Below are 10,145 nucleotides of genomic sequence, written 5' to 3' on the forward strand. Positions count from 1 at the left end.
GGCAGATCACCTGAGGTCGGGAGTTCGAGACCAGCCTGACTAACATGGAGAAACCCTATCTCTACTAAAAATACAAAATTAGCTGGGCATGGTGGCACATGTCTGTAATCCCCACTACTCTGAAGGCTAAGGCAGGAGAATCGCTTGAACCAGAAGGCGGAGGTTGTGGTGAGCAGAGATCACGCCATTGCACTCAAGCCTGGGCAACAAGAGTGAAACCCCATTTCCAAAAAAAAAGAGTGGGTATTAAATGGTGGATGTTTGGTGAGTGATGAATGCTGAATGGATGGATGGTGGATGGTGAATAGATAGATGGTAGATGGATAGATGGTAGATGATGGTTGCATAAATGGTGAATTGTGGATGGAGATGGATGGATGGATGGTGGATAGTGAATAGATAGTGGATAGTGGATAATGGGTGGATAGCGGATGGTGGATGGGATGGTAAATGGAGGGGTAATGGATGGTAGATAAGTAGATAATGGATAAATGGTGGATGATGGATGGTAGGTGGATGGTGGTTGGTGGGTGGTGGATAGTGAACAAGTTAATGGAGATGGTGAATATTGAGTGGATGGATGGGTGGCAGATGGTAGATAGTAGATGATAGATGGTGGATGGTGGGTGGATGGTGGATGGTGGGTGGTGGATGGTGGGTGGATGGAAGGATGGATGGTGAATGAGTGAATGGTGGATGGTGAATAGGTGGATGGCGGATGGTGGATATGAATGGTGATGGATGGGTGGTGGATGAATGGATGGCTGAATGGCTAATGGTGGATGGCAGATTATGGGTAAGTGGATGGTAGATGGATGGATGGTGGATGGTAGATAGTGGATGAGAGATGATAGATGAATGGTGGATGGTGGATGAGTGGATGGTGAATGGGTGAATGGACATATGGATGGGAGGATGGATGGATGGTGGATGGTGGGTGAGTGAATGATGGGTGGATGGTGGATGAATGGATGGTGGATGGTGGATGTGTGAATGGATGGGTGGATGGATGAATGAACAGTGGATGAGTAAATTGTGGATGATGGATGAATGGATGGTGGATATGTGGATGGGTAGATGGATGGATGGATAGATGGATGGTGGAGAAAGGATGGTGGATGAGTGAATGGTGAATGTGTGGATGGCTGGTGGATGAATGGATGGATGGTAGGTGGTGGATGGGTGGATGGTGAATGTGTGGATGGATAGATGGTGGATGGATGGATAGTGGGAGTGGGTGGTGGATGGATGAATGGTGGATAGATGGATGGTGGACGTATGCATGAATGGATGGTGGGTAAATGAATGGTGAATGAGTGGGTGGTAGATGGATGGGTGGTGAATGAGTGGATGATGGATAGGTGAATGGATGGATGGAGGATGGGTGAATGATGGATGGATAAGTGGGTAGATTGGTGGATAGAAGGATATTGGATGATGGATGGTAGATAGATGGAAGGTAATGGTGGATGGTGAATGGCGGATAGATGGGTGGTGCGTTAAGAATGGTGGATGATGGGTGGTGGATTGACAGAGGATAGTATTTTGTAGAAGGACAGTTGATCAATAGACAGATGATGGATGGTAGATGAAAGTAGATAGTTGGCCGGGCGCAGTGGCTCACTCCTATAACCCCAGCACTTTAGGAGGCTGAGGATGGAGGATCACTTGAAGTCAGGAGTTCAAGACCAGCATGGACAACATGGTGAAACCTTGTCTCTACTAAAAATACAAAAATTAGCCGAATGTGATGGTGCACGTTTGTAATCCCAACTACTCAGGAGGCTGGGGCCGAATTGCTTCAACCCGGGAGGTGGAGGTTGCAGTGAGCTGAGATTGTGCCACTCCACTCCAGCGTGGGCGACAGAGTGAGACTCTGTCCAAAAAAAAAAGATCGTTGATTGTGAATGGTGAATGGGTAAATGTATGGATGGCAGCTCGCAGACAGTGAATTTTATTGGTGGATAGATGGATAGAAGAGTGATTGTGGAAGAATGGTTGATGGATGGGAGTTGAATAAAAGAGAATGGGGGAAAGGGCAGATGGTGGCAAAATGAATCATGGTTGCATAGTGGATGGTTGATGGGTGAAACAGAAATTGTAGCTGTTAGGCCGGGCGCGGTGGCTCAAGCCTGTAATCCCAGCACTTTGGGAGGCCGAGGCGGGCGGATCACAAGGTCAGGAGATCGAGACCACAGTGAAACCCCGTCTCTACTAAAAATACAAAAAATTAGCCGGGCGCGGTGGCGGGCGCCTGTAGTCCCAGCTACTCAGGAGGCTGAGGCAGGAGAATGGCGGGAACCTGGGAGGCGGAGCTTGCAGCGAGCCGAGATCGCGCCACTGCACTCCAGCCTGGGCAACAGCGTGAGACTCCGTCTCAAAAAAAAAAAAACAAAAAAAAAAAAAAAAAAAAAAAAAAAAGAAATTGTAGCTGTTGAATGGATGTGTACGTATGGATAGTTTGCTGCAATGGATGGTGGGTGAAAGTTGTGGATTTTGGATGGTGAACGGTTGTAGATGGATGTTGGACAAGACCAAATGGAGGGATGGATTGATGGTGGATGAATAATGGGGAATGAATTTTAGATGACATGTGAATGGATAGTAGGTAGAGAGATAGTAGGTAGGTGGATGAGAGTACAGGAGTTACTGGATATAAATAAATGGGTGGGTGGACAGAGCATGGTGGATGAATTGTGAATGAATGTGGGCTAGGTGATGGATACATGATTGATAGGGGGTTGGGGGAATGGGTCTGCAGTGGATGCTTGGATCTGCATCATACACATTGGAATGGTTGGGTGGTGAGTGAATGGAGGATGGATTTGTGGGTGATGGGAGGCAGAGAGGTAGAAAGATGAACAGCAAATAGATTGTGCATGATGTTTGGATGATTTGATGATGGGGAGATGGGTTTCTGGGAGGGTGGTGAATTGGTCATTAGGGGATTACTGGTGGAGAGATAGATGGTGTGCCTTGTGGATTGGGGAGACACTGGTTGTGGCTGATGGAAGGGGAGAATGGTGGGTGGTTACACTGGGTTCCAATGGCAGGATGGTTGATGAGTGACTAGGGAAGGGTGCAGGAAGGGTGGGCGGTGGAGGTGGGTGTGTAGGCAGAGGACTGAGGGTGAAAGGGAAACTACTCAGTCTTGGAGACTTCTGGGACCTTCCACCCTCCAGGCCATCCTGCTGTTTCCTGCAGCCCCACCCTTCACCTGCAGACCCTGCCATGAGCACCCCTTTGCTTGGCCTGGTATTTGCTTCTTTCATGAGTGATATGCTACATCCGGGGAGGAAGGAGCTGCCACTGGGGGGAGCTCTGCTTCTTTTTGTGTCCCAGGTGGGCGCCTTGCCTCAACATCTCTAATACCACCAACGTTGCCCCTTACCCTCTAGGGATCGCCTTGAGCAGAAGCCCCTGGGCTCAGTGGCTCTGTGGTGCTGGCCCAGCCTAGGACGGGGAGGGTAGGTCCTCACGGTCCCGGAGTTTGGCCGGCCCCTTGCTGGACTCACAGGTCCTCAATCAGGAACAAACAGGATATTTTGGGGTCACATCTGTTTTGCCCCTTGTCTTGCTTCTCAGTGGGAAGGAGGCAGTTTGATTGATTGGGTTGCGTTGGGCTTCACCTCTGAGTGTCTGGCTCTGCCCCCCATCCCCACCTCCATCGTAAATGCAGACAGCCAGGTGAGGCTCAGCAAACTTCACCCCTGGGGCTCAGGGCCACAGTCAAGCCTGAAAGGGCCCAGAGGCTGGGGCTGCTTCTCCTCACGGTGGGGCCTCAGGGGAGTGCAGAGGGCTGGATGGTCAGGACTTGGAGCAGCAGTGGAGCATCTTTGACCAATGCTGCCCCACCTGGGCAGGCCATTCCTAGACTGTGCTGTGTGGAGACGGTAGTGAGGCCGCCTGGCTTCCTAGTCAGGGGAGGCTTCCTGAAGGAGGTGGCATTAAAATGAGACAGGAAGGATGAGATCACAGCTGCAGCCACAGTGAAGAGGTTGAATCGAAGGTGGCAGACCAGAGCGGGCTGCAGCTGTCTGGGTGGGGTACTGGGATCCGTCTCTCTTGCCCTAAGTAGCAGCTGGAGGTGGGTCCAGCAGTCAGAGGGTGGCCCAGCGAGTTCACACGAGACAGCAGATAGGCACCAGGGCACTGGGCAGACGAGCGGTACCGGAACTACTCACGTGCAAAGATGTGAGTTGAGGAATGCCTGAGACCACAATGCAGGTGCCATGTGTGCACAGAAAGCCCTTGAGCATATGCACAGGTGCCCCTGGCCCTCAGGCACACATGGGGCACACGCTTGCAAATGGCTCAGAACCTCAGCAGGGAGTCGGAGAAATGCAAAGCCCCAGAGTTTTCTCCAATGAACAGAACCTCTCACGGCCCAACTGCTTCAGCAAAGGCTGCATCTGGAGGCTGTCTCAGTCACTTGGTCCCTGTGTCTGTCTCCGTTATGGCTGGCGGCCCTCCTGTGTTGGTTTCCCTGTGTGCACAGCCTTCTCCACATGGCAAGGAAGGTGTCTTGGGAGAGTGAGACTCACCACCTCTTTGACCAGGCCATGGCAGTAGGGTCCCAGTGAGGTCTGATTGGTTCCTGTCTCCAACTCTGCACCAATTACTGTAGCCTGAGGTTGCTGTGCTCTGATTGGCCACCCTGGCTCACAGCCTCCCCTGAGGTGTGGGGGCAGCACACGGCAGGGCCAGGGAAAAGGTGGGGTGGGTCTGGGACATCAGCAAGACAGGGAAAGAGCCCACCAAGGCCTTGAGACAGGAACATGAGGGAGGCTTTGAGGGAGCCAAGAAGGCCCACCGCAGTGGCTGGCGCCTGTGGTCCCGGTGCCCCGGAGGCTGAGGCAGGAGGATTGCTCGAGCCCAGGAGGTTGAAGCTGCAGTGAACTGTGATTACCCCAGCCTGGGCGACAGAGCAAGATCTCGTGTATTTTTTTGTTTTTTTTAAAGGAAGGCAGCTGGGCATAGTGGCTCACACCTGTAATCCCAGCACTTTAGGAGGCCAAGGCAGGCAGATCACCTAAGGTCAGGAGTTTGAGACCAGCCTGGCCAACATGGTGAAACCCTGTCTCTACTAAAAATACCAAAATTAGCCAGGCTTGGTGATGGGCGCCTGTAGTCCCAGCTACTCGGGAGGCTGAGGCAGGAGATTTGTTGGAACCCAGGAGGCAGAGGTTGCAGTGAGCTGAGCTTGTGCCACAGCACTCCAGTCTGAGCGACAGAGCGAAATCTGTCTCGCAAAAAAGGAAGGCAAGAGGCAGGAGAGAAGGGAAGAGAGAGCAGGTGAGGCCAGGGGGCTTGCTGAGAGCAGCTGTTGCTGGGATGGGTTGGATATAACTCAGAGGGGAGCCCAGGAGGGTGTGGACCAGGGGTCTCCACCTAGCTTGGATGGGGCTGGGCCTGCTGCCTGTCTGCTGGGGTGGGGGACAGGCGGGGCCCCCCTGGTGGCATCTAGCAGTGGTCAGACAAGTCCAGGACTCCAATGCTGTATGAAGCTGTGCAATTCACTTCACCTCCATTCCATTCATCACCTGCAGAGCGAGGGTGGCAGTGCCCATCTCACAGGGCACAGGGGCCCAGTGCCCCTTCAGGCTGCAGCCCTGGCCTGTGGGGGTGTAGAAGAGCAGGAGCACCAGGAGACGAGAGCTCAACCCCAGAGGCACCATTGGTCCCTTCTCCATCCATGGACAATGGGAGGAGGAGGACATCAGGGTGCTGGGGAGCTGAGGGTCTCAGGAGTACCAGCTGGGAAGCTGCCCCTGAGTGACTTTCTTCAACCCCACCCCAGGTGGGGAGGGCTCTGCAAGACCCGGACCAGGGGCCAGCCACTGTGCTGCCTCCACCTCCACTCCTCCTTCTGCACGGAGGGTTAATCTGCCCCTGCCCCTGCGCTGTATGGAGGGGAAGGTTGTCAGGTGTTTGCCGGCCTCTGGGTCCAGAGGAGCCCCTGCTGGCAGTCAAGGTCACTGACGTGGTACTCAAAAACCCTTACTGTCCCTCCTTGGGCAGAGTTCCCGCAAGGTTGGCCAGACCAGGACATGAGTGGCTGTGACCCAGGCTGGGTATGTGGAGCCCGAGTGTGGCTGGGAGCAGTTACCCAGCACGAGGTGACCAGCGAGAGCTGTGCCAAGCAGGCCGCCTGAGATGGAGCTGGGCCCACGGGTGCTGAGGAATGGCTGGGACCACACTACAGGTGCCGTGTGTGCACAGAAGGCCCTTGACCATATGCACAGGTGCCCCCGGCCCTCAAGCACACATGGGGACACATGCTTGCAAATGGCTCAGAACCTCAGCAGGGAGTCGGAGAACTGTGGAGCCCCAAGTGCCACAGGGGCCAGGGAGGTGGCGGGGAGCCAAGTGCCGGTGCCGGGAGTCCTCCGAGCTGAATGGCTGCAGGCTAGGGTGCAGGGCCCAGCCAGGGAGGGCACAGCCACCCTCCCCAAGGTCCAAGGTCCCTTGCAGGGGTGTTTCCTGTGGGCGATGTCCTGCCCATGTGGAGTGCTCTCCATGTGGCCTCTCAGGTGGACACCAGCATCATCTCCCTTTGACATGAAGCAGAGGCGCTGGGTATGCGCTCGTGTGAGCTGCGCCCCTGGCTCCTAGACCCCTCCCAGCAGGTGCCAGCCCTCTTTCTGCCGTGTCCCCACATCTGGGCCCCATTGGCTCCCCGGGGTCTGGGCAGGGGGTTCTGAGCTCTGCCCTGGGAGGCTGACCCTGGGGCCTGGGGGTCCCTGGGGACTGAGCCCACTGAAAGCTGTGGTCTGAGTGGAGGAAGCGGGTTGGGACAGCCCCACAGGCGTCTTTCCCCTCCACCTTTAACTTCTAATCAAGTAACTCCGCACAGGACCGAGTCCCCGAGCAGCACTGCGGCACTGAGAGGATCCAGACGCCAGGCCTGGTCTCCCGCCGCCAAGTGACCTGTGGCTGCAGGGTCAAGGCAGAGGCTTTAAGGATGACCTTGAAAATTAAAAAAATTAAAAGCATAGGCAGGCTGGGCGTGGTGGCTCATACCTGTAATCCCAGCACTTTGGGAGGCCGAGGCAGGCGTATCATGAGGTCAGGAGATCGAGACCATCCTGGCTAACACGGTGAAACCCCGTCTCTACTAAAAATACAAAAAATTAGCAGGGCGCGGTGGCGGGCGCCTGTAGTCCCAGCCGCTCGGAGGCTGAGGCAAGAGAATGGCAGGAACCCGGGAGGAGGAGCTTGCAGGAGCCGAGATCGCGCCACCGCACTCCAGCCTGGGCGACAGAGCGAGACTCTGTCTATAAGTAAGTAAGTAAATAAATAAATAAATAAATGAAGCATAGGCAGCGCGGCCACCTCTCCTGCACAGCCCTTTGGTGGTTCTGGTCTTTTAACAATAAATTGTTGATTTTAGGGTTAGATTATACAACTGCTCATTTTCAGAAAACTGAAAACCCCCTGGACTTCAATTCAGAATCAAATTTCTAGGCTTCCACCCACGTGGCTCCACTGGTGTCCTGCAGGACTTGTGGCCTGGTCCGAGTGCCGCTGTCTCCCAAAGGACTGCAGGGCAGCATGGGGAGGGTGTGCTGCCTGATCCAGCCCAGCGGCCGAGCCCCGGCCTCCTCCCCAGGCCTTGCTTTCCTTATCGACACTCCAGATCACCAGCCTCCCACCACGCACCGTCCACCTTCAGTCCAGACTCTGCCCGGGTTTGGTTGCCGGGTTGGCTCCCGGCTGTGGGGGCTGCTGCAGGGCAGAGCCAGGGCCACGGGGGAGCTGTGGCTGAGGGCTCTGAGTGTGTGCCTCCCTGCTCCGCACCACTCCCATTCCACCATCACTCATTGGGGCCAGAACAGAGCAGCCCCCTGAGCTGAGGGGAGGCAGGCGAGGGCCACAACCTCCTCCTTCCCTAGGCCTAAACGGTGACACCCCTGGTTCCCAACTCCCTGTAAGGTCTGGGCTGCCCCTAGCAGGACAGAACCAGGTGATGGCCTGGTGTGCACCTGAGGGCTGGACTCAGTCCCTCCATCCCCCTTGAGGTCTGGAGTCAGGCTGGAGGTAGGGAATCCCTGCCCAATGCCCTGGGGGGAGCAGCTCAGAAGCTCCCACTCCCCTCCCCGGTCGTTTCTTGCTGCATGATCTGAGGCCGGCTCTGCAGATGTCCCCGCTAGCGCCCTCAGCCCAGGCCAGTCCAGCAGGTCTTGGGGTTTGCCGTCCATCTACTCTCCTGTAGGACCCCCAGAGGGTGCAAGAATCCAGGCCGGGTGCAGTGGCGCACGCCTGTAATCCCAGCACTTTGAGAGGCCGAGGTGGGGGGATCACCTGAGCTGAGGAGGTCAGGACCACCGGCAAAACCCCGTCTCTACTAAAAATACAGAAATTAGCCCAGCATGGTGGCGTGCGCCTGTGGTCCCAGCTACTCAGGAGACTGAGGTGGGAGGATCACTTGAGCCTGAGAGGTTGAGGCTGCAGTGAGCCGAGATCACACCACTGCACTCCAGCCTGGGTGAGAGAGAGAGAACCTGTCTCAAAAAAAAAAAAAAAAAAAAAAAAAAGGAGGTCAAGGCAGGCGATCACCAGAGGTCACAAGTTTGAGATCAGCCTGACCAACAGGTAGAAACCCCGTCTCTACTAAAAATACAAAAACAGCCGGGCGTGGTGGCAGATGCCTGTAATCCCAGCTATTCGGGAGGCTGAGGCAGGAGAATCACTTGAAGCCAGGAGGCAGAGGTTGTGGTGAGTGGAGATTGCGCCATCGCACTCCAGCCTGGGTGAGAAGAGCAAAACTCTGTCTCAAAAACAGAAAAAAAAAAAAAAAAAAAAAAAAAGGATCCAGTTTCTGTAATCCTCAAGCCAGCCCCCTCCAGCTGACACTCCCCGTTCGTCGGCATGTGGTGCTGGCTGTCCTAGCCGTCCCATCCCTGGCCCAGCTCACACTTGTGGTCAGCGGTGACACCTGCACACTGCCTGGTCTCCATAGGTGTCCTGGTGTCCTCAAGGCTGCAGCAGGACCCTGGGCTTGAGGGCACAGGGAAGATGGATGGAGCGCAGGCCCCCACCACATGGGTGTGAAGATTTGGGACCCCCAGATGGAAGGACCGGTAAGGCTGTCCCGGGGCAGCTCCCAGGAGCCAAGGTACCACAGGTTCCCCATCATGTGGGGGTGGAGACTGCCAGTCCCAGGAGGATTCCAGCGCCCCACTACTGCCACCAGCCAGGGCACGGCAGGGGTGGTGTGGGCCTGCAGAGAGGGCAGGGCTGGGGCTGGGCAGGCAAGGGACCCTCAGGAGAGGCCCTGAGACCTTGAGGGAGGACCCTGGGGAGCTGCTCCTAGGACCACTCCTTCCTGCTCAGTGGGCCACACGTGGGGGCCAATGGCATCTGTTCTGGATGTGGCCCCACGCAGTGCCCTGAAGGATGGGGAGGCACTGAGCAGGGCGCTGTGGTGGCTGCAGCGGACCCTGGGAGAAGCAGGACAGTGGGGGAGGGCTGAGCGGGTCTCCCCATCTGATAATTTTGGGGGAACTCGAGGGAGATGCAGGGCTTCCTGTACCAGGCCTGACCCAAACAAATGGAAGGCAGGTCACAGTGGCGGTGGCGCCCAGGAGCCCTTAACTCTGCCACGAGCAGCTGCTGAAGGACACTGCCCAGACCCGGCATGTCAGCACTGGTGTCACTCCTTATTAACCATCTTGTTTCACAGTGGGAGGAGGTGCTGTCCTTCCAATGTACAGAGGAGGAAACTGAGGCTCGAAGGCTTCAAAGTCCCACGAAGTGGTGGAGCTGAGGCTGACCCCAGGCCTGTGGGTCCAGCATGCCCTTTCCACCATGCCAGATGGCAGGCACGTGTCCGGGTAGGAGGTCAGAGCTCCGCCTCATATGCTCGGGACCAAGCCACAGACTTGTGAGCCTGGCCCCCGGGATTCCCTTCAGGTCAGAGGCTGCAGGCAAAACTGTAAGCAAAGTGGGCCCCTTGCTGAGAATTACAAAGAATTTCAAGATGGTGACAGAGGGCAGTAACCCAAGCATAGGCCTCTGGCCACACAGGTCTTGGCCAGGTGGCCATCCCGGGCCCAGCCACTGAGAGGACAGCCACGGGGTCCGGCAGGAGGGAGGGCCACTCACCTGGGGCCCAGCCTGCAAGAGACGGTGTGATCAGAAAC

The sequence above is a fragment of the Macaca thibetana genome, chromosome 7 (genome assembly GCF_024542745.1).
Source record: "Macaca thibetana thibetana isolate TM-01 chromosome 7, ASM2454274v1, whole genome shotgun sequence".
Classification (NCBI taxonomy): Eukaryota; Metazoa; Chordata; class Mammalia; order Primates; family Cercopithecidae; genus Macaca; species Macaca thibetana.